The following is a 25,319-nucleotide window of genomic DNA, read 5'->3' as shown; positions in this document are numbered from 1 at the left end:
CCTTAAATTAGTCGTGGCTTAATTATAAATCCCATAGACTTCTATCTTATGCAGGTTCAAATTTTTTTTAGGACAGTGCATTGACAGAATCAGTCCAATGTGTTGTCCAAAAACCATTTCATTTCATCAAAAGGAAATATTTGCAGAATGATTTACGTTCACATATGCATACAATGTCATTACAATTCTCTTGCTAGTCTTAATTCGTCTTAATCTAACCTTAGTTCTAAGCTAATTCACAATCAAGCATAACATTAATTGAATATAAGGATTACCTTAGGATGAGAGATGGATGTAGAAAGTTTTTTAACTTGGGTATATTATGCATTCGAGATACCAAATAATTTTATATAAATAAACTTGGTTTTTAATCCTATTTCCCAAGTAAGCAAACAGATAAGTATATGTCAAGTTTGCACCAGCACGTAGTGCAAGACTGAAGCAACTCGTGGTAAAGGTTGATTAAGCTCCGATCACTTTCCTTAGTATTTTTCCCCTAATGCAAAGCACATCCCCTTGCGGAGATGTATGATGCTATGCATTAAAGGCAATGGTCACTACCCAGACCGGTTTCGACCTTTATTGAGGTCTCGTCAGTGGCCATTGCATTTAATGCATAGCATCATACATCTCCACAAAGGGATGTGCTTTGCATTAAGGGTAAAATACTAAGGAAAGTGACTGGAGTTTAATCTACCTTTATCACGAGTTGCCTCAGTCTTGCACTATGTGCAGGCGCAAACTTGACATATACTTGTCTGTTTGCTTACTTGGGAAATAGGATTAAAAACCAAGTTTATATAAAATTACTTGGTATCCTGAATGCATAATATACCCAAGTTAAAAAACTTTCTACATCTCTCTCTCTCTCATCCTGAGATTTTACTTAATAAGGTCAAAGCACCTTGTGGCAACTTGTTTAGGTCAAATTCATATAAGCTCTGCATTACTTCAACCTTTGTATTTCAGGTCTTGCTCCCGCTGATGAGACCTCAATAAAGGTCGAAACCGGTCTGGGTAGTGACCACTGCCTTTAATGCATAGCATCATACATCTCCGCAAGGGGATGTGCTTTGCATTAGGGGAAAAATACTAAGGAAAGTGATCGGAGCTTAATCAACCTTTACCGCGAGTTGCCTTGGTCCTGCACTACTTGCAGGAGTTGCCTCAGTCTTGCACTACGTGCAGGCGCAAACTTGACATATACTTGTCTGTTTGCTTACTTGGGAAATAGGATTAAAAACCAAGTTTATATAAAATTACTTGGTATCTTGAATGTATACGGCATACCTTGTTTAAGCTGAATTCTTTCTTTCTTAATCTTTCCTTTGTTTACCTTTACGGTGTCGAGGGTTTCTATTCCATATAACAGCAACTATTATAAGAGGACAAGGTGGTTAGCCTTATGCCTTCTAGTGTATCCTACATCTGTAGAAGCGTTATGTTCTCAAGGCCAGTTTGCCTGCTTGCAGGAAGAAAAACCCTGCAGTCCACACCCAAGACCGACTAACTTGGCTATGTCTGAGAAAGATCCTAAGCTCTTCATGTCAGCGACAGGAATCAAACCCAGGACATTCCTTTTCCAGGCATATGCCACTCAGCTAATCGCACGGATCTAATTCAACATTAATATACATTATCTCATAAACACTTGACATACATTCTTGTTCAGTATTATAACTACTTACAATTCTTGTTCAGCATGCTGTCTTTCACATTAACTTTTTGTTCACATGTAAGCCTTCTTTCTTGTCTTTCTTTCCATCTGCTGGCTCTTTCCTAATTTTCCCGTTAAATTTCTTCCTCATCTGAGTCATCTTTTATTCCTTGCCATATAGGACCTTCAAAGGCAATGTACGCTCTTTCCTTTCAACATGATTGACACAATACTTCAAGTGGTGACAGACCTAGGCAGAAGGCTCAAAATCCACGACGCTTCTCTTTAGATTTCCAACAGCAAACCTGGCATGACAGTGGACCCAGGCAAGAGAACGCTTAGAAAACCCCAAGACAAATTCCTTCTCATTCAATTCCTGACAACAGCCTTACGTGACAGCAAACCCAGGTAATAGAAAGCTTGAGAAACCTAAGAAATTTCCTCCTCGATGACCAGCCTTCCATACACTTGGACTTTCCTTGTACACATCTGTGCATCTCTCGAAAATTGTCATGTACGGATATGCTGACATCATTCTCTATCCATTGCAATTCTAAGAATTGACCACGTATACATGGTCAATTTTCCACGTTTACGTATTAGCCAATACGTAAAGTTCACATATTGAATATGACCTTTGGACATGATGTCATTCTTTGCATGTCTTTAGAAATTTCCACCTATGACAATTCCTGGAATTCTTCACTATTTTTATAATTAAACTTACTGATTTAACAAGAGTTAATATCATTACATGATGACATCATGAGCCACATTATTTAAACAAAGGCTCATTATAATATTATTACAAAAATTAACATTTCTCCTAAATAAACAAACAAACGCAAAAATGAACATGATAAGTGACGAAGTCACAGGAATAAATGGAATTTTACTCAATTTACTGTTTCCAAAGACTGGAATAAAAAGATCTGCTTCACCCACGCATACCATACTGTACCACAAGCAAAACAAGGTAGAAGCTGAAACCAAGTTATACAAATTTTCAAAAAATAAAAAATTAAATAATTTAAATGAGAGATGGGTATTTACAATGTAAATGAAAATCAAGGAATATAGAGAAAAATGGGAAGACACTGGCTAGCATAAAAAGGTGGATAGACCAAAACAAAAGAGGAGTGAGAAAGACCAGATCGCCTTAATAAGATATCAGAATCTCCAATTCTTGATTTTTAATTTATATTCCATTTTGTTTACTTCTTTTATCACTTCATCACTAAATTAAATAAGGTGAAATTTAATGAATCACCTTTGTCCTTTTATTTCCCTCCATATTTTAACAGTCCATTCTGTATCTTATTCGTTCCAGCTGATCTTCTGTTTTTTAGTTCTTTAAGAATTTGTTCAATATATACTTTTTTTTTTTCAGTTATTCCAAAGGTTATGTTATCCCCTTCATCAACATCATCATCTTTGATTGTATTATCTTTATTTTTTGTGTATAGATTTTAAAAAATAATATTTCCATTTATCCAACCCAACATCTGTTATCTGTTACTTTGACAAAGATAAGTTTCTGTGGTTTAGTAGTTCTGTGGAAAGTTTTCAGTACTGAGACCACATTATTATGTAATTAAAGTTTTATAAAAATAAGCAATTAAAACCCCAAGAAGTTTCGTAAGTCGTACCACTTACATTTAGCAGGGGTACTGGTACCTAAAAGTTTTATGCAACAAAACACTATTAACAATTAATTACACATATTGGATGTTTTTGATAACTTCACAATTGTAACATATAATCGATAAACCAGAATACATGTGGTAAATTCATTACTGTATGTGTGTTGCAACAATGCTAGTTGTTATCATGTTCTGTGGCATCATGTGTGTTATATTCTATGTCCATAGCAGTTAAATTTTTGATGAAAGTAGACCATACTTGATGTAAAATTAGGCCTTGATTTTAGTTGCATTGTGTAGGGATCCTAAGCATTTGCAAAGCTTGCTTCTTTAAATTTTATTATAAAACAGTTATGATCAATGTATGAAATTTTTGTTTGTTGCCAAAGTACTTGATGGTCAGTAGTGGTTAGTTATGTGGTATGCCAGGCTTCATTTATGCTCTCTTCTTTTTTTGACATCTTTTACATGTTCAAAAATACAGATCTCTCCTGAGATCTGCATGCATGTCTGACCTACATAACTAATGCCACAAGAGCAATGAATCTCATAGAAGCCTGATTTTTTTTAGGGTGATGTGGAGGTTTTCGTGGATGTAGGAATCTTGATATTTTTTGTAAAGGTAAAAAAGCCACTTTTACGTTGTACTCACGGAGCAATGCAGCCAATTTGTCTGTGACATTCTTGATGTAAGGCAACGTGATTGCATTCTTGAAATCTTGTTTAAGTAAGGGAGTTGCAGGAGATGTATTAAGAAGATCTGTTACTTTTATACTTTCATTTAGTTTTTTTTTTTTTTTAGAAATTGTATTATTCTCCAGATTCTTTGAATACCATAAAACTCATGTTCTAATTCTCTAGAGTAGTTATTCAGATATACCTGTATAATTTTCCATATCACTGTTCACTTTATTTTGTTTTATATTCTTCATGCAATGAGGAATTTGATTTAATTTGAAGATATCTGTGAAATTTTTCTTTCACTAAACTTTTTAGTTCTTTAAATCATGGTGTCCATCTTTGATGAGTTTTTGTAATAATTGTTTCCAATTATATAACAATATTTTTTGGTATAGGTGCATTGTACTTTCTTCCTGGAGGAATTCTATCCTGTATTCTGTTCTTCTCTATATCTTGAGTTTTGTTTTTATTCATTCTTTGATAGTTTTATTTTTCCAAGAACAAGCTTATGGTCACTTCTTATGTGCCAACTCTTATATCAAGAATTTTTTCTGGCACATTTCTCTATTAGTTATAACATAATCACTTACAGATTTTTGCCCTGTTGTATTCTCCCATGTTATTCTATGTTGTATTTTATGATTAAAGCATATATTTATTCTTAATTCATATTCATGAAAAGTGTAGCAGATGGAATAGCTACATGGAGAAAATAAACATAATATTTTATATTTATTTTCTCTATTGCATTTTGAAGATCTTGATAAAATTCTTCTACTTCTTGTTTTGGGTTCCCTTCGTGTGAACTACATACAGTAATAATATTTAATAATTTTCCTCCTCCTTTAGTTTTAAACATAGTATTCTGCTTGATGCATATATATCCCACAGCAAAAAGGTTTTTTTAAACCTACAGTACATTTACACCATGACTAGGCAATTTTTTTTATTAATTATTTATATATATATATATATATATATATATATATATATATATATATTTTTTTTTTTTAAATTTATTTTTTGCATAGTCAAACAGTGCTCCTGAGACCAAATATGGAACTTTTTTTTGAGCCACTTCAGGCCTCCAATAAGCCAATCACAAACATCTATGACCAAGGTGGGATTCAAATCTGAAACCTGTTGGTTGGAGAGTGGATATAACTATATTCTTATACTTGTTTTCACATTTTTATGTATCCTTTACCAACTCCTTTAGTAGCTCTTTCACTTTTATACTCCACCATATATTAATTATGCAGTTTCCAGTTTGTTCTTTTCCTTTTTTCAAATCTCCGATATGCACAAATTTTAATGTTTTGATTTTCTAGTTCTTCAATTAATTCTTTTCCTGCAAGGGACAGTACATTGCCGGCACCAGTTCTCAGTATGTCTTCTTTTAGTTTCATTTTCTTTATTCCATTCCAGGTCAGTTCTGACGTAACCATCCAATCTTTTACTTTGGTTTCTTTGAACAACTGGATTTAACATTCTCTGGAAAGCTGCTACAACCAGAAAATGCCTCCTGTGTTGGCTAGGTATATTGATGTAGCCTTCATATACATAGGGCGGCTCATCTGGAAGTGTATACTTCCTGTATGTTTTGCCTACATCACCTGTTCACCCCAAACAGTGATGAGGTATAAATAAGATTAGTGGAGGCATCAGATCCCACACACATATTATATATAAATCCTAGTATTAACTTTTCAGATTCTTACATAACTCTATAATGGCTGTCACTTTATTAATCTTTTACTGCTAATTTTCTTTACTACATCCGAAGTCTTATGTAAGCAAAGTGAAATGTGCATTTCATTAAAGTTAAATTCCAGTTTACTACCTTATAAATTGACATATATTTATCCATGTACTGGCAAAATTTACACTCAAATATCTAAAATTTGAAATCAGACAGAATTATATTGATATTTTCTGTATCATAGTCAGCACAGAAATACTAACAACAAATAAAGTTCTATCTGAAAAAAAATTAAAACTGAAATGCCATATATAAGATTTGTAAAATGTGCCTGACTCATTGAATGAGTCAAGTATGCTCACACTTGACAAGAAACACATGCAAGACAAAGCCCAGCATGAATGGAGTAAGTTAAGCTTGTCTTGTTGTGTCACCACCAGGCATTTATCAAGGCCCATTCTATTACAACCTATTCTATTTTGGTAAACGAGTCATCTAGCTGATAAGGCTTGATTGGCCCAACATGTGACTGACATCAACACAGATTTTTTTTTTTTTTTTGAATAATTCCAAATTGCTATATTAAAGCATTTATCTAAATATGAACATGTAATTAAAATGAAAAGCCAAACAGCTAGTTTTCTGGCAACTTAATAGATATTAAAGGGATAAAAATCCTATGTTGTTATATAGCCAGTAAGTGAAACTCAAGATCGAGAACTACATGTGCTTATATTTTGTAATTAAAATGAAAAACAGGGGTAGTTTTCTGGCTATATAGCAACATAGGATTTTTATCCCTTTAATATCTATTAAGTTGCAAGAAAACTAGCTGTTTGGCTTTTCGTTTTAATTACAAAATATAAACACACCTTTATGGCATTTGTATAGTGAAGGTATGTATGTTCTTTTCACTAAGAACTCAAGATCGTAGTTCTCGATCTTGAGTTTCACTTACTGGCTATATAACAACACAGGATTTTTATCCCTTTAAATATGAACATATTGCTTTATTCTCCTGAGGGAATAAAGGGGACAGCAGAGATACCCATAGCTGTCTGTTAAAGGATCTGAAGATGTATTTTGATCCTCTGTAGTACTTGCTCAATATTTTTGAATGAATTATTATTTTTAATAAAAAGGATTTGTATAGGAATAGTTCCATTACACGAAATTCTACTACAATATTGATTCGGGAGTGAATCTATGTTGATTTTTCTCTTTGATAAGGAGATAGAAAGCAAGTCATTTCTTTCAGGAATGCTGTAATTGTGAAAAAGTAGGATTGACATATGTGTTAATGTCCTAACCAACACTTTCTTTACAGGTGCCTTCTTGGTGTAAGAGGTTTAACAGATGTTGCTACTGTTGTGATATACTACCTTTTTGCCTCCTTATAGGCAATGAATTGCTTTGTTTTTAATTTTATATCTCCTTTGGCATGCTCAGGAGTATGCTGGGTGGTTTCCCTTAGAGCATTTTGGTGTTCCATTCTCTCAGCTTTTATTTTCATGTTCTTCAACTGCTACATTGGGCACAGATACAAAGCCACCACAAGCAATTTGAGGGTGACCATATTTCTGACGTTTAAAGCAGTATAAAGGGTTTGGGATATAGAGCTTTACTGGGCAGTTGAGATAACCTGCTTTGACAGATGGTGGTTTTGGTTTGTGGAAGATAAGGATGATGTTCCTGGTGGTAACCAGATGTTCATCCCTATCTATGAGGATTTGTCTTATGGCTGTCAATCCCTGATCCCCGGTTTCAGTGCAGATCGCCTCGTCAGGAATATAAAGTTCACACGTTTGTGGGTGGTGGTGGGATACCTATGTTTGTTATTTTTCTGATTGTGCTACTGCAGTTCTGCAATAAGGCGATCTCCTGAATGCATTTTTTTTTTTTTTTTTTTTTTTTTTTTTTTTTTTACAGATTATGAAGATCATGCCAATCCTTCCTAACCCTTCTAGGGTGATTAATGTGGTGTATTTGTTGCAGCTTCTGATATATATATATATATATATATATTGTTTCTTACTTTGGTTTTCTTGATAAGTACATTTCTGAACCAGGTTCAGAAACCATGTACTAATCAATGTGTTGAAGTTGCCTGATATACAAACTGATAAAAAAATTATTCATACTCAAAGGGAGGAGTTTGATTCAGCATCAGTGCTTCCCACTCACTATGGAACTACATGTGGACATCCAACTCTATGGCAAGCAATGACTTCACTCAGGAGTAGAACCCCCAAAGGCTACCCTGAATGCTATACCAGCATCATAGCAAGCCTTGGACCCTGTTCCCTAGACCATGGAGAAGGAGACTTACTGTGACACCTGTGACCGTTTCAGGAAAGCCCACCCAGATCCCTCATTCTGGATGTCCACGGGTCACACCACGTAGTAAGGAGTTACGTTGCAGTGAGTGATGGTGCTCTGGATGATGGGTTAGTAAAAAAGTGCAAAGAATAAAGGGAAAAAAGAAGAGAAAAAATATAAGAAGAAAAAGAGCCAGTATCATCAATGAGAGGTCCTTTCAACAACAAACAGGAGCCTCACATAGTGGGGGAAGGACAAACTTTACATTAACACTCATAAATGTGTAAGAAGAGATGATCTAAAATGGTATGGTTACTTAAACAAAATGATGTCAGCAATGACACTAGTCATTGCTGATACCAACCTGTAAAAAGACCCGAATATGAAACCAAAATAGGAGACCTGATAATACTGGAAGCCTGGCAGATAAAACTAATCTTGAGGGAAAAACTATTCGCAGGAAGTTAGTAATGAATGTAAACTTTTTATGTGATACTAGCATAGTATCCTATATTGAACTTGAGAGTATATTTGTCCTGAAGGTTTGTGCACCAGAACTTACTCCTGTCCTATGCCACCTTTACATATGCTTACTCCACTGTTATCTATCCAAAAGCCTGCAACTTAGTCTATAATCAACCCATTCCTAAGAAGGATGACAAATCACTGCCATCTAACTACCACCTATCTCACTCACCTCAGTCCCATCTAAAGCAATGGAGAAAACCATCAATTCTCAACTCCTACACTACCTTGAAGGCACCCAACTATTAAACGACCACTAGTACAGATTCTATCACTGCTGATCAACAGGAGATCTACTCTCATATATCACCCATCTCTAGACAAATGACATGGAGAAATTTAGCAAATCCCAAGTAGTTGCACTTGATATCTCTGAAGCCTTTGACCAGGTCTGGCACAAAGGCTTACCAGCTTTCTGCCTGGACGCACACTATGTGCGATGGTAGATGGCTCCTATCTTCCCACCATCCAACTAATGCTGGGGTCCCACAAGGTTCAGTTCTCTCACCGATCCTCTTCCTTCTGTATATCAGTGACCTACTTCAGTTGACCTCCAACCCAATATACAGTTCTGCAGATAACAGCACATTGCACTTCTCCCTTTAATTTGATAAACCTTACCATACATAACTCACCTCAACCCACAGAACATCAACCACTACTGCCTTCAATTCTGATCTCCAAACCATCCTCCAATGCGGCTCAGATAGTCTCGTCAATTTCAATGCTAGTAAAACTCAGTTCGTTTTATTTCTCACAAAAAAGAACCAGCCCCCCCCCCCCCACACACCCAAGTATCATTTTTGATAACACCCAAATTTCCAGACAAGATGAGATTTCTCTCCTAGGAATTACCCTGACATCAGGCCTCCCCTGGTATAAACACATCATTGCATCCTTAGCTTCTAAAAACTAGGATTTCTCTTTCACTCAAGAAGTTACTTCACCTCTAAACAGCTGTTAACCTTATAAAATTTCAGTCAGCTATCGAATACTGCTCTCAAATCTGGAGTGGGACTCCTAAAAGCTCCCTCAAAATGCTTGACTTAATACAGGGAAGCGTAATTAGGTTAATAAATGACCCATCTCTTACCAAGTTCACTCCCCCACTTTCATACAGACATTTGGTCTCTGCAATTTGTATATTCTATAAATATTTCCACAGCAAATGATCATCTGAAATAGCTTAAAATAATTCCCCCACTCAGTACTAAGCCCATTTAAACATGTACAACTGCCTACCAACATCCTTTCACAGTACACTCATAGAGCAAGTTTCTTTTCCTCCTGCTACTGTGGAACAGTCTTCCCAAAGTAATTCCCAAGGAATACAGGTTTTTAAATCAAATGTAAACAAGTTTCTCCTTTTCCAACCCACTACCCATATACAGTACTAATGTATTATTAGTTGATCAACCAACCTCTCTTGTATGAGCCAAACACACATAAAATACAGGGGGTCCTCGAATTATGTCGGAGATCTGTTCCTACAGACCGACATAAGGCGATTTTCGATGCAAGTCAGAATTACCATAGCCTAAGTTACTTACCTAACCTAAAACACCCTAAAGTCATACATATACATCAAGAAACAGAACTAGGCCATAGGAAAATGAAAGAGGGAACATAATTACTGTACAGTACAGAAAAATGAAACTAATAAAAAAACAAACATAAAAATGAGAACAATCCCCAAAATGACAAATGAAACTGTACATTCTGTACAGGTGATTAAAAAAAAAAATGTTCTTTGACTGGTCTTCCAGCCAAAGAACAAGAAGCCTTTCCATCTCAATCATGAGCCTACTATGTTTTTTCGTAATGACAGTCGATTTCATCGGCACCAATCCTTTCACGTGCAAGGATGCGAACTTTATCCTTGATAATAGTCCCGACTATGGTAAGACTTAAGTTCAACGTGCGGCCGATGTTCGTTGGCATTTCTCCCCTTTTCCCCCCCCTTTTAATAATGTCTAATTTCACTTCTAATGTAATGGCTTTCCTTTTCTTCGACACACTAACATCGGAAAAGTCTGCCTTACGTTTGGGAGCCATATTGAAGGGTAAAAAGTCGCACAAAAAAAAAAAAAAACACAAAAGTGAGAGAGCAGACAGATGTAAACAAAGCATGTGATACCCAAAGAGTATATGCTGGGTCCCAAGCAACACCACCTCTCCCAAACAAACGGCGTATTCTTCCGACACGCTCACAAACAAGTTCGCCCGCAACGTTTGAATTTTACGTCGCGCTGCTTCAAGTCGAAATTTATTTTTTAAATTATTTATGGGATTACTGGCGTAAAGTCGAAATGACACATGTCGAGGACCCCTGTATACATATATCAGGAATATAATGACTCTTTCACATAAGATTAATAAGGGCAAGAGGCAGTCTTGTGGGCTAAGTGGTTAGCACACTAGCTCTCTAAACATCAGGCTATGGGTTCAAATCCTGCCACAGCATAGATGCTTGTGATTGTTTTCAGGTGGGAGATGAATTTCATCACCTGGTGCGAAAGCACTGCCTTGCTTTCAGAGGCCTAAGTGGCATGAAAAAGTTCAATGTTTAGCCTCTAGAGGAGGGTTTCTGGATTATGTAAAAAATAAAATAAAAATACAGAAATATAAAATTGATGAAAACAAAAAATTCTTAGCCCACCCACAGTAGAAAATGTACTACAGGTTTGCAAATAACCTTTCATGGGTGGGAGCAATATGAAGCAACACCAAGTTCCAATGTACAAATGTGAATCAGTTTATAAGAACAGAATTAATGAGAAATGAAATCTCATTATGTTGTTGTTATTTGACACCTCCAAAGGAGTCCCAGGACTCATTGAGGGAGGTCACCTGCTCTACAACTCTGTCTCTACCAATCGCCAACTGACCACAACTATGCTGCAATCTACCACCACTAGTATTTCCACAGACAATCACAAACATCCATGCCGATGGGTGAATTAGAGCCTGCAGCCTATTTGCTGAAGAGCTGATATGCTATCCACTCGGCCAACCAAGCTGGCAAATAATTAATGCTAGCAGCACCCAGGATTCCCAGGTGGTCACCTTCCCAAGTACTAACTGGGCTCAGGTTTGCTTAACTTCAGTGATCAGACGAGATCTGGTGCTTTCAAACCGAACTGGCTACTGACAACATTACTGTTCATATTATTAAAGACTTCATATCTGTTCAATATAAGAGTGTAAAAGGGATTTGAAATAGTAACTGACCATCAAGTGTGCCGAAATAAAGATGTCTTCTATTGATTTCCATCCATTTTCAAATTTTTGAAACTAGTTGAAGTCTCTCATGTGTAAACTTTAGGCTCAAATAATACAAATCTTATTAGGGGAAAAGTGAATGGATTCGAAAAGAAGGTCCAACCCATGTAAATCACATGGAAGATTTTATAGAAAACACTGAATTCAATCAGGGAAGAACATAGCATAAACGAGTGCAAAGACAGTAAAATAAGAACTCTATTACTTGATGCAGGAGGTTAAATAAGGATTGCTTGGAAAGAAATATAAAGTTCCTGGCAAGTCAGTAAGTGATCTCAGAAAATACAGAGAAATAAATAGGAAAGCTAACTTATGTGGTAAAACTTAATCAAAAATCACAAGATAAATAGAATGAAAGTCACAAACTGGTTGGAAGTTAAAAAAAAAAAAGCTTAGAAATAGAGGAGAGAAGGATATGACAAAAGTGAACAAAAAGATCATAGAGGTGATATTAAAACAAATATAAGGATACATTGGATGTTTGACGTAATTATAGACGCTGTAATTTCTTCAGATTACTGTAATATCCCACTTTGTTGGCTGACGTTCATTTTGTTAGATCCTAAATGAAGGAATCTTGGAAAGAAATCGTTCATTTGGAATCTAACATATAAAACTTACTGACAAAGAGAAATACCTGTACATCAGCTGAAATTAAAAGTGAAACTTCTTCACTTTATGTAAAATTTGTATTCTTTATTTCAAGTGCCTTATATTTAAGTTGATGTGATTATATTAAGATTTCATTTTAAGTATGTCTAAAAAGAGAGATAATCTGATTTAAATTTAAGCCTCACTTAAGCTATGTAAAATTTACTGTGAGTCATCTAAAAAGTTGCTAAGTAATAATTCCTGGAAGGCATAAAGCTACACATGTACAGCGTAACGCTGGCGGCTATAGCTTACTCGGAAAATTACGTTGCCATGTATTCTGCGAATCCAAGTATAACAGTGTCGTAAAAGCGAAGGATGAACCCAAAGGGATGAAAAGATAAGGGCCGTGTGCAAAAAGGGGACTGAGAAAAGAGGGCGATCTATAGAAGAATATAAGGGGTCGAGCCCGTATTGGGAGACTCTCTCTCTCTCTCTGGTTGTAACGTTTTCCGGTTTTGGTGGTTCAGAAGTTAGCAGACAGTTTTGCATGGGGGGGGGGGGGGGTTTGAAGTCTGTGATGTCGGACTGCAAGTGTTCTCAAAATGAAGTAGGATTCTATACAAAGCTGAAGGTAAAAATTCCAGTCCTAGCAGAATCAAGCCATCGCTGAAAAGTCCCATCGAGTTGTTCTTTAAACGCAAAGATTTTGAGTCCGTTTTCGGCAGAAGAAATGAGGATAGCATAACCCCTATGTTGGCGTATGGACAGCCAATAGATGAGAAGTATCCAGACATATACATGGTGCAGAACGACGCGGAAAAAGCTCGGTAAGGTACAATTACTCTAATTTTGTGTGAAAGTTCATTAGAAGAGAGAAGATTGTTTATGAATGTGAAATTAAGAACTGTATTCTAAAGAACTCTGTGGACAGTCTCAAATTAGAAAGTTAACCTCCTTTGAGAGTAAGAAGAATTGTTTGGAAGAGATCTTTTGTAAATTTTGTATGTGATAGGATTAATTTAATGCAATAAGAATAGTAGAATTTAGCATCTCAGTGACATTAGAATGTTTGTTAGTTTTCTCTTACGAGTAATACTACTGAAAGGAATTTACCTTAACTTCATATCATTTGCTATCTATATCCCAATGTGCAGTTACTGTGTTTAGCATGCCTTATAAGATTTAATTAGTTTACAATTTGTTAATCTCTTAGTTCGAGTTTTATTTAGTATTGAGCAATAATTGAGTATATGAATTTTGTATTGTGTTTTAGATATTCCAATAAACATGTCATATTTACCTGAAATTGAGTCATGCCTGATTACGATTCCAACTTATCACTTATAAAAATAGAACCTATTTTGGTGGGAAGGATTTAGAAAGTGAATATAATAATAGATTTAGGTCACGACTGCATAAGCTGAATCTATACGGCAATTTAAATAAGATATTATGTAAGAAAGCTAAGAATCTAGTATTGTCTCCCTGAGTAAGGATCTTTTCTACTATAGGATACTGGCTGGCGCAGCAAAATATAAATTTGCCAGTATCCGAAGAGGAAACAATCCTAGATATTAGAATAAGATTAAAGTAAGAGAAGAAAGAATAAATAACGAAAGATGAATATATAACAATAGAGCAGCCGGTAGGATTTTGATTGTATAAGGTTTTAGGTAAGAAAGGATAGATTTAAGTAAACAATTAATTAAGCATAAATCACACAGAAACATAAATATAACAATTTCAACCAAGGCAGATTCCTATCTTTGGAATAATAAAATCCACACCAAATTACTGATTTTCAATTCTTAGCAATATCACTCCTCCTCCTTCACATTATGAAGAAAAATGACTTTTGACAAACTTGAGTAAAATAACTTACCCATACACAAAGACATTTCCCAGAAGGCTACACAGAGACTTAAATCAATCTGAACTGCTGTGCAAATGTTGCCTTAGGCCTTTGCTATCACATTAGCCTAGAAACTTTACCAACAAGAACAGACCTTAGAAGCCCCCCCCCCTCACTTGGTTAGACTATAAATTATATATTTAGTTTAATCCTTTATCCAAGTGTAGCAAACAAAGTTTGCACCTGAAGTATCTTCAGGACTGGGGCAACTAGTGGCAAGGTGGTATAACTTCTCATCACTTGCCTTAGTATCCTATAATGCAAAACACATCTCCTTGCACACATGTATAATGCTATGCATTAAGGAAAGGGCCACTACCCAGACTGGTTTAGACCTTTATTGAGGTCTCATCAGCAGGAACCAGTCAGGTGCAAACTTTGTTTGCTTACACTTGGATAAAGGATTAACTAAATATATAAACTAATATAAACTAAATATATAATTTATAGTCTAAATATATAATTTATAGTTGCCATAAGGTATGACACCTTTTGGCAACTCATATAGGTAAATACGACTTCTCCATTACTTCTACCTTGGTATCACCAACACTGGGTCTGGCTCCCACTGATTAGACCTAAATAAAGGTCAAAACAGGTCTGGGTAATGGCCCTTCCCTTAATGCAGAGCATTATACATGTCCACAAGGAGATGTGCTTTGCATTACGGGAGATACTAAGGTAAGTGATGAGAACTTATACCACCTTTACCGCAAGTTGTCCCAGTCCTGAAGATACTTCAGATGCAAACTTTGTTTGCTTACACTTGGATCAAGGATTAAACTAAATATATAATTTAGGAACAGACCTGTGATTTACATGTTGCTACTGGTAGAACAGTGGTAGAAAATATTCAAGAGGAATGCAATTGGGAGTATGTGTGAATACTTGAGGTAGTAAAGCCATCAGAAACCTGAAATGTGGGAAGATGGCATAAGATAATATTTGATAAGAAATACTCAAATATACAGGCATAAAAGATTTACAAATGGCTGTACTGGATAATTCAGAAGGCATGGTCTAGTGGGCTAATTTCCAAAGATTGGAGTAAAATAATTAAAGAATCTATCTGTAAAGAAGGAAATAAAATGAATGTGAGAAGAAGAGAAGAATTTCCCATACTGACTATTCCAAGATTTATAAGATTTATGCAAGCACACTCAAGAAGAAGCAAAGGAAAACTATGTAAGGATACCTTGAAAAATAAGATGAGCTCAAGCCAAATGGATATGAAGAAATTATGTTGCAAGTGAGGCATTCAAATATCCAAGATGGCTGTATAAGAATACCCAGGGTTTGGTGTTATGACTCATTTTTTAATATATTCATAAATGATGTAAGTTCAGATATTAAGAGTAAAATCTCTCTTGGTGCAGATGGAATAAAGCATGAAATGATCTAAGTAGTTAACAAGATGATATCATGTGAACAACAAAAAAAAAAAAAAAAGGATTTAAACTGAAATGATGGGCTATGTGGCTATGCGCTTCACAACCATATGCCTGGGGAAGGAGTGTCTTAGGTTCAATTCCCGTCGGTGACGTGAGGAGCTGAAGGATCTTCCTCAGCCATAGCCAAGTTAGCCAGTCTTGGGCATGGACAGCAGGGTTTTTTCCCCAGTTTATTCTGGGGTTTTTCATCCCGCAAAGCAGGCAAACTGGCCTTGAGAACTCAACACTACAGGCCATAGGATACACCGGGGCATAAGGCTGACCACCTTATGCCCCGGTGTAAATTAGCTGTATACAAGACAGTGTTCAAACCAGTTTTAACTTATGGATCTGAGAGCTGGGTCAGAAGTAAAACACTTGACCAAAGACTAGAGACCACAGATATGAGAGTCCTGAGAAAGATTAGAGGCGTGAACAGATGGCATCAATGGCAATATCATATTAAAAATGAGGATATTAGGAAAGAACTTGACATTGTCAGCATCCAGGAATGCGTTAGCAGAGCTAATCTCAGGTGGTATGCTCACTTAAATAGAATGGGAGAGGAAAGATTAGCAAAACAAGTGTTGTCTGTCAGGTTGGCAGGAAAACGACCCAGAGGAAGACCAAGATATAGGTGTAATGATATGGTACAAAGTGCCTTAGATGATAGAAATATAAGATCTGATAATGTTGGAGTCTTGACAAGTAACAGACTGATTTAGAGGAAAATTGTAGATAGGAAGTCAGTAATGATGTAATTTTTTCATGTAGTACTGTCATATTCTGTACACCCCTTGAGGGTACATGGCAAGAATTTCATGATGATGAAAAAGAATGCAACCAGGATAACATAGTAGTACTTGAAGAATTATTATTATTATTCAGGCCTCCATGGAGTCAAAAGACTAATCGTGGGAGGTCCTTCCTAAGAAACACAAAGTCTATCATACCACTCTTTAAACCCATTGACCGTTCTCGCTCTCACCTCTCCATCAGGCAATGCAAAGTCACAGACACCTGAAATTTGAAACAAGCAGCTGGAGTAGATATTTCATCAAAAATGCTCAAATATGGAAGTATAAATAAAAGCTGTTATAGCAGTTACACTGTATAGTTCAAAATCAGAAGGATGAATTCTAAATAACTGCAGGTGGAAAGCTCCCACAATACTTATACCTAAGCAAAATGAAACTTACATGAGATTTAGAGGAATCTTCCTTTGATATTCTGGATAAGATTTATGCAGGCCTACTCCAGAAGTCGCTAAGAACAGGAAACTGGAGAAGAACAAGATGGAAAGCCAAATAGAGGTTGTCAGGATCAGATTTTCACATTCAGATAGAAAAGAAATCTCATGAATATAACACGGATTTGTATTTAAGTTTGGTAGATCTGGAAAGGGTATATGACAAGGTACCAAAAGAAATGTTCTTCAAAATGCTCAATCCTATGGTTTAAATGGAAAATTATGTAGAGCAATATATAATCATATTTGAATTGCAAGTTAGTGAGATTATCCCTAATATCAAAACTGGATATATTTCCCTCTGCTCTTTGTGCAGATGACAGAGTGAATCTGAATACCGAAGAATATGAAATACATTTTTTAGAAGTCTTTAGGATTCGTTAACTAAATTGAATAACTGTTATAACAAATTCAGCATGAAAACTACCAATAAAAAGAAACTTTAGAATAGTCAAGAACAATGGAAACATCAACTGCGTTCTAAAGAGGATCCTACAGAAAAAGACTGCAATTATTCAGCCACATTTTTTTAGTGAACACATGAAATTAAATATGGAAATATACAATATAAGATGCAATGCTGGTTTGGTAAGGAGTTATTTGAATAAATTTATATGGATTAACAGAAATTAGCTATTACACTGAACTAGCATATAAGACAGCGTTCACAGCAATTTTATATTATGGATCTGAGAGCTAGGTTAAAAATTTAACAGTTAATCATCAAAAAGATATTGCAGATACACTGGTGTCCAAAACCTAAAGATGAACAACATTTCTGAAGATTACAACCACAAATTCAGATGATTCCGCTTGTGGCATTTGTACAAATGACGATTTTGAGTAGAAAGTGGGTACACATTTAAATTTTCAAACTGTGTGCAAACAGGGCACGTGATAGCACTCAACAGAATAAAAGACTGCACTAAGCGAATTGTGTTAGAAGGAAGCTCTTTTCGTGAAGGAATAAAGTTGCACACTTGGAGGCCTTGTAATGTCCCAAAGCCAATCATCTAGATCAGTGCTTCCCAAACTTATGGATGTAAAGGCCCCCTTTGGAAAAAAACATCTTAATAGAGGCATATTATTATATTTATTGTATTTATATTAAATACAAAACATACACAACAAATATTGCAAAAATCAAATGCAAATATTAAATTTTTAGCATCGTACATACACATTTGACATGGCACATTATCTTATATTTTTATATAGATAGATATATTGTTATTGAAATTTGCAGTATAAGCACATGAAATGTTTCTTTTAAAATAAAAAAATAAAAAATCTACTTTGTCTTAAAACATTTTAAATTTGTTTTCATAATTCCACGGACTCTCTCAACAAATGTAACGCCCCCCCCCCCCCCCCCAAGGGGGCTTGGCTCACAGTTTGGGAAGTGCTGATCTAGATGATTTTAAGAGGGGAAGAATTATTGGAAAGCATGAAGAAGGCTTCAGAACTACTAATAGTGCCAGATGATTGGAATTTCTCATGGTGTTATATCTAGGTTCTGAGCAGGGTTTCAAACCAATGGAATATGTTCGAGACGTTTGCTAAGAGGTTGCCCACAAGCATGAAGACATATTTTTGACTTTAACAGCAAAATATAATCGATACACCATGGCAGGTCAACTTGCAAGCTGGCTCCATTCAAGCAGATACATGAATATCTCAACAAACTGTGGTAAGATGGTTGTAACAAGTAGAACATATTGCCTGAAGGCCTGTAAATCTGCATCCCTTTCTCCACAGCTCATCATAGAGCACATTTTCAGTGGTGTTGCATCCAAAAAAATTGGACAACACACCAGTGGGATAATGTATTGTTTGCAGATGACAGTGATTTTAGTCTTTCTCTGATTCCAGGTGACACTTGAACTGGCAGAAAGTGGTACTGCTTACTGTGGTGAGAATGTTTTTGAAAGAGATAGATACGATGGTGCTGGGGTCTGAGCTACATGTGCTGGAAAAAAAGACTATGACTGGTGAATGATATTACAACAAAGTTCTTCTACATCGTGTTCCATTGTTCCATGGTGCTGTAGGCAAAAAAATTCATTTTTATAGATGAAATGCCACACCACATCGTACACAGGCAGTGGAGATACTTCTGGAGACCAAGGATATTAATCAAATTGAGTGGAGCCAGCATACTCCATAAACTCAATCCCACAAAACATGTTTGGGATGCAATATGGAGATGGATGGCTGCTTGAAATTCCCCTCCAGAAAACAAATAAGGCCTGTCTTTGTTCTGAAGGAACAGTGAGCCAGTTTGCCACAAGAATTCCTGAATCACTTTGTACTAAGCATGGTATGTGAGAGCTGCATCATAGTCTGGGGTGGACATATTCCCTACTGAAATGTCTCTCTGCACAGTTTTCTGTAAGCACTGTACATTAATTCCATAACTATGTCTTTAGAAAATGTAACATTTGCCAAAAATGTATTGCAATTTAATTTGTACAAAATTTATAACACATTTTTTGTGCAATATAATTTTTTTAGTATGCTGGCAATAAATTTATATCCACCTTTAGCTATAGCCATGATAATTTTTTCACATCCAGATAAAAATGTAGTTCATGCTCAGCTTTTGAACACCAGTGTATGAAAAGTTCTCAGATGTTATGGAAGTGAACAGATGACAATGGTAAAAATCACATGAAAATGAAGATATTAGAAAGGAACTTTTGATTGTCAGTATTCAAGAATGCATGATCAGAGCTAATCTAAAGTAGCATAGTCATACAGGATTAGGGAAAAGGTTAGCAGAGAAGTGTCTGATGACAAAATGGTAAGAAAAACATCCAGATGAAAACCAAGATCTAGTTAGAAGGCCAAAACTTAAGATCACACAATATCAAAGACCTGAAGAAACTAATCAGAAGGAAAGCTGCTAACAGGGAAGTTAGTAATTGTGTAATACTATCACAGACGTAGAATTGCATTTTAAAAATGGAGTGTCAGAAAAGAACTAGACATCATTAGTATGTGAGCAAAGCTAAACAGAACAGCAGATAGATGAAAGAAGAAAAATACGCAATGCAAAAATAATAGGAATATCATCGAGAATAGGAATACACCACCAACATACAGGTCGGTTAATGCAATTAGTGTTTTAGAAGACTAAAATAAAAAGAGTTGATAAATTTCTGACAAAGTCACTTTTTGGAAATTAGTCATAAAATGGTAAGAATCACACCAGCAAATGATTTAACAATACACTCTAATAGTATTTTGTTCTTTTCATCATTTTTTTAAAAACATTTTGAACATAAGAGATGTTGTAATAGATTTAACGGTATTGATATGAACACAGATGGATAAGAAAATAACTATTTATTAACTTAAAAGCTAATATTTTGCTGGTATTATATCCAGCATCTTCAGAGCGCACAACACAAAGTTTGTTACAAATGCAAGACAACCACAATCCTGTGTAACAGTGGGGCTAGTATAAGTAATTGCAGCGTGCAACACAAGACTAAAGTCCTAATAGGGCGTCATCTAGGTTTAAAAAAAAAAGTAGTTCAAAGTTTTGAAATAGTAGTCCAAATAATAGTCTTAGAAAGTTTGAAAAAAATAAAATAAAAGTAATAAATATTAATTTGGTCTTAGGATGACTGTCTCCCAAATCTTTGGTAGATTTATACAGCCATACTTATTAAGGGTTGGAGTATGTTTTAAGGCAGGGTGTCAAACTGGTGGTCCGCGGGTGGCCCCTGAAGCCTCAAGGAAAGATTTTAAAAAAAAGATGATTGCTTTTTATAATAAAACAGAAATACCATATTTACTCGAATATAACTTGCCCTCGCATAATGAGTGTGAAGGCAACATGCCTTCACACCCCTGTACCCTGATTTTACTTTATGAAAAAAGAAATTAAAGAGTTTTGCATGTACTGTACGTCGCACACGAAAATAAAGTTTAACCACTTTCACATCGGAACAATAACTCGATCCCCGCGGTAAACAACATGCCTTCCCCAACTGCAATTAGAGACAACTGGTATAAAAACGGCACTAACTAATGAATCACATGTCCCCTCCCACATTAACCATGCTGTTTAGACTTAAGCAAAACCATACGTTTCACCGGCAAACACAGTATCTAACTAAAATCTATTGTTTTTAGTTAGATGTGTGCGAGTGCCCCACTATCTCAAACACAAAGCTGCAATAAAATTCGTAAACGCTTTAAAACTAAGACATATAGAGTGAATGTTGTTAAGACAGTTTCAGATATTATGGAATTTGGTTGAAGAGAATTAGCATTTCAGCCCAAAAATGTCGGCTTGAGTTTGTGTTTTGGTAACGCAATCTTTTGTTAACACCGCACCAATCATATCCACATCTTCATAGCTTCTATCTCTATTGGCCTACCATTGCTGCCTATTTCACGTTCTGCTTTCACTTCTCAGACATTACATATCTAAAATCTTGTAAATTACTTGCAATTTTTACTTGGAATAATGAGAAAGAAGATGACGCTACTTGGATAGATGACTTTGACAATGCACACAAGGAAACCGCTCTCGAGGCCGGAAGTAGCAATAACGAAGAGGAGATTTTTGGTAAGTCATCCTCATTTTCAGTTTTTTTCCTGAAAACTTTAGTTTCTAAAAATCCCCGCATATATCTCACACCATGATTTTTTAGCTTTAATTCTGGGGAAAAAAAAGTGCGAGTTATATTCGAGTAAATATGGTATTGATTTATTCATTTTCATACAACATTTATAGTTACAATATGGATGCAAAGACCTGCTATAATATAATTGCAGCAATAAAAATTTATATCGCAATTTCAATGTTAGATCCAATCCTAATCAATCGTAAACTATATTTATGCTTTCATTGTTAATTTACAGCACGCTGCTGGTAGCGTACTGAAAAAGTTGAATTCTATTGGCTACCAGCTGTTCATGTGACGCACAACATACGCACTCATGGGAATTCAGCTATGATTTTATAATTGCCTACTACAGTCAATCAGTGATCTTTGAAGTCAGTGCGCCAAACATGATTCAACGACAATCTAGCAGTGAGAGAATTCCTTTAATTATTATTTTTTGCAATAGTTATCGCGCAATGGTCAATCAGTGATTGAGAGTTTTGTGCGGTTTTATTCAAACATTTTTATAAAAAATGTTAATAATATTAATACTATATTTATTCACCGAGGCAATGTTGCTTTCCAAGCCAACAAGAAAAGGAAAAATTGCTGATGAGAGGAGAAATTTTCAAGAAAAATGGGAATTAAATTACTTCTGCACTGAAACAAAGGACAAAATTGTGTGCATTATTTGTAATGAAACAATTAGTGTTGCCAAAGAATATAATATAAACAGGCACTACGATAAAATTCACAAAGAACAATATTCATGCTTTGAGGGTAAACTGACAGAAGAAAAATTAAGTATGAAGAATTCACTTCAAAGTCAACAACAAGTATTTTCAAAAATTATGAAAGATAATGAATCAGCAGTGAGAACCAGTTATGAAATCAGCTATTTATTGGCAAAACATTCCAAACCTTTTATTGATGGTTCCTTGGTTAAGGAATGTATGATAAAAGCAGCCGAAAACGTATGTCCCAAAAAATGTGGAAGTATTTTGTGATATTTCTTTGTCCAAAAATACTGTGATCGAAAGAATAACCGAAATAGCAGATAATCTGCATGATCAGTTGCAAGAAATATCCGCAAACATACAGTGCTTTTCAATTGCACTTGACGAAAGTTTCAATGTGGCTCAAGTTGCTTTGTTTCTTCGGGCTTGCGACGACAATATGAATATTACTGAAGAGTTCTTGGAAATGATTCCCATACATGGAACCACTACAGGGGAAGACATTTTTGACACTGTGTAGGGCATTTTTGAAAAATATCAGCTTCCTCTGAACAGGCTCACAGCAGTGACAACCAATAGTGCTCCAGCAATGACAGGCCAAAATAAAGGTTTTGTGTCAAGACTTGCAGCAAAGTTAAAGGAAAAGTATCCAGACATTCCAAAACTGCAATCTTTTCACTGCATTATTCATCAGCAGGTCTTATGCTCCAAAATGTTGGAAATGAGCGGTGTACTTAAGCGTGTGACAAATACTGTGAACTTCATCCGATCCAGAGGCCTCAATCACCGCCAGTTTGCACAATTTCTAAGACTTGGAGAGTGAATTTGAAGGGCTACCTTCAAATTCACTCTCCAATAAACAGAGATTCGTTTGTTATCTTGTCATAAGGTTCTAAAAAGCTTTTTTTTTTTTACATTTAGATCAAATTGTTCCTAGAAATGAAAAATCATGATGTTGCATTTCTTAATGATCAGACACGGGTACAAGATCTGGCATTCTTAGTTGATATTACAGGACATTTGAATGATTTAAATGTCAAATTTCAGAGGAAAGATCAGTTAATAACACACATGTATGATGCACTGGCAAGTTTTAGATGTAAGTTAGTTTTGTTTCAAAATCATTTAAAAGAGAATACTCTAAATTACTTTCCTATGTGTGAGCAGTTGAACAATAAGAATCAAAGTTTTACCTAAAAATTTCAAGGAGCAAGACGTTTTTTTGCTTTTTACGGATCCTTTTTCTTTTAATTTCGAAAAAGCTCGTATTTGTATTCATCATCATCATCATCATCATCAAATTCCTGCCATGTACCCTCAAGGGGTGTACAGGATATGACAGTACTACATGAAAAAATTACATCATTACTAACTTCCTATCTACAATTTTCCTCCAAATCAGTCTGTTACTTGTCAAGACTCCAACATTATCAGATCTTATATTTCTATCGTCTAAGGCACTTTGTACCGTATCAATCCACCTATATCTTGGTCTTCCTCTGGGTCGTTTTCCTGCCAACCTGGCAGAGAACACTTGTTTTGCTAATCTTTCCTCTCCCATTCTATTTAAGTGACCATACCATCTGAGATTAGCTCTGCTAACGCATTCCTGGATGCTGACAATGTCACGTTCTTTCCTAATATCCTCATTTTTAATATGATATTGCCATTGATGCCATCTGTTCACGCCTCTAATCTTTCTCAGGACTCTCATATCTGCGGTCTCTAGTCTTTGGTCAAGTGTTTTACTTCTGACCCAGCTCTCAGATCCATAAGTTAAAATTGGTTTGAACACAGTCTTGAATACAGCTAATTTAGTGTTCCGACTAATTTCTTTCTTATTCCATATGAATTTATTCAATTGACTTCCCACGATATCAGCTTTGCTGATTCTGTTGTCTATTTCTATATTTAGTTTACCATCTTCAGTAAAAATTGTGCCTAAGTAGCTGAAATGTTTTACTTGTTCCACAGGTTCTCCATTCACGACACAGTTGACATTTTCAATGATTCTGCCTATTTTCATTGTCTTTGTCTTTTTATTGCTGACCTTCATACCATATCTATTACAACAGCTATTCAATTTAGTCAGAGAATCTTGCAGACTTGTAGCGGATTTATTTAGAAGTATAACATCATCCGCATAAAGCAAAGAGCTGACATTAACATCTCCAATTTTGATATAAGGTTTAATACCACATTCCTTCATAATGTGATCCATATAGATAATGAATAACAGAGGGGATAATGTACATCCTTGTCTCACACCAGATTTAACATTAAACCATCTTCCTGTACTTCCTTCAATTCTAACTGCTGACTCACAACTCAAATAAAGACTAAGTATTGCTTGATATAATGCCCCATTGACACCATATAACTGCAGCGTATTGAATAGCTTCTCTCTTGGCACCTTGTCATATGCCTTTTCCAAATCGACAAAACTTAAATACAGATCTTTGTTATATTTCCATGCTTTCTCGACTATTTGTCGTAAAGTGAAGATCTGATCCTGACAGCCTCTATTTGGCCTGAATCCAGCTTGTTCTTCACCAAGCTTTTCTTCCACAATTCTTCTCAACCGTTTCTCAAGTATACTTGCATAGATCTTGCCAGGAACACTCAGTAGGGAAATACCTCTGTAATTCTCACATTCAGTTTTATTTCCCTTTTTATATATGGGTACTATGAGAGCTCTACTCCAATCATCGGGAATTCGTCCCTCTGTCCAGGCTTTCTGAACTATGCAGTGCCGCCACTGTAAGACTCTTATACCACCATACTTCAGCATTTCTGGTCGAATATCATCTACTCCTGCTGCCTTTCCACATTTCAAGCCTTTGATGGCTTTTTCTACTTCAAGTATGGATATGTATTCCTGACTGCATGCCTGGTCAGTGTTTTTTATCACTGTGCTGTCATCACTGCTTGTTTCATTTAGCAGTTTTTCAAAGTAATTACTCCAT

General features: G+C 35.6%; 1 protein-coding gene and 1 pseudogene across 18 annotated transcripts in view; both read right to left on the bottom strand.

Moving 5' to 3' along the window:
- The window catches only part of LOC150099111 (paired amphipathic helix protein Sin3a-like), a 578,777-nt gene that overhangs the window by 49,031 nt on the left and 504,427 nt on the right, over positions 1-25,319 (bottom strand). The gene's annotated exons all lie outside the window — the stretch shown is intronic.
- Positions 11,561-11,679, bottom strand: LOC150099112 (5S ribosomal RNA; annotated as a pseudogene).

This window comes from Typopeltis vanoorti, chromosome 15, assembly GCF_054136105.1.
Source record: "Typopeltis vanoorti isolate ZY-2024b chromosome 15, IOZ_Tvanoo_1.0, whole genome shotgun sequence".
In the NCBI taxonomy this organism is placed as follows: domain Eukaryota; kingdom Metazoa; phylum Arthropoda; class Arachnida; order Uropygi; family Thelyphonidae; genus Typopeltis; species Typopeltis vanoorti.
Note: the sequence above shows the minus strand (reverse complement) of the source record. Positions and strands in the feature narration are given on the sequence as shown.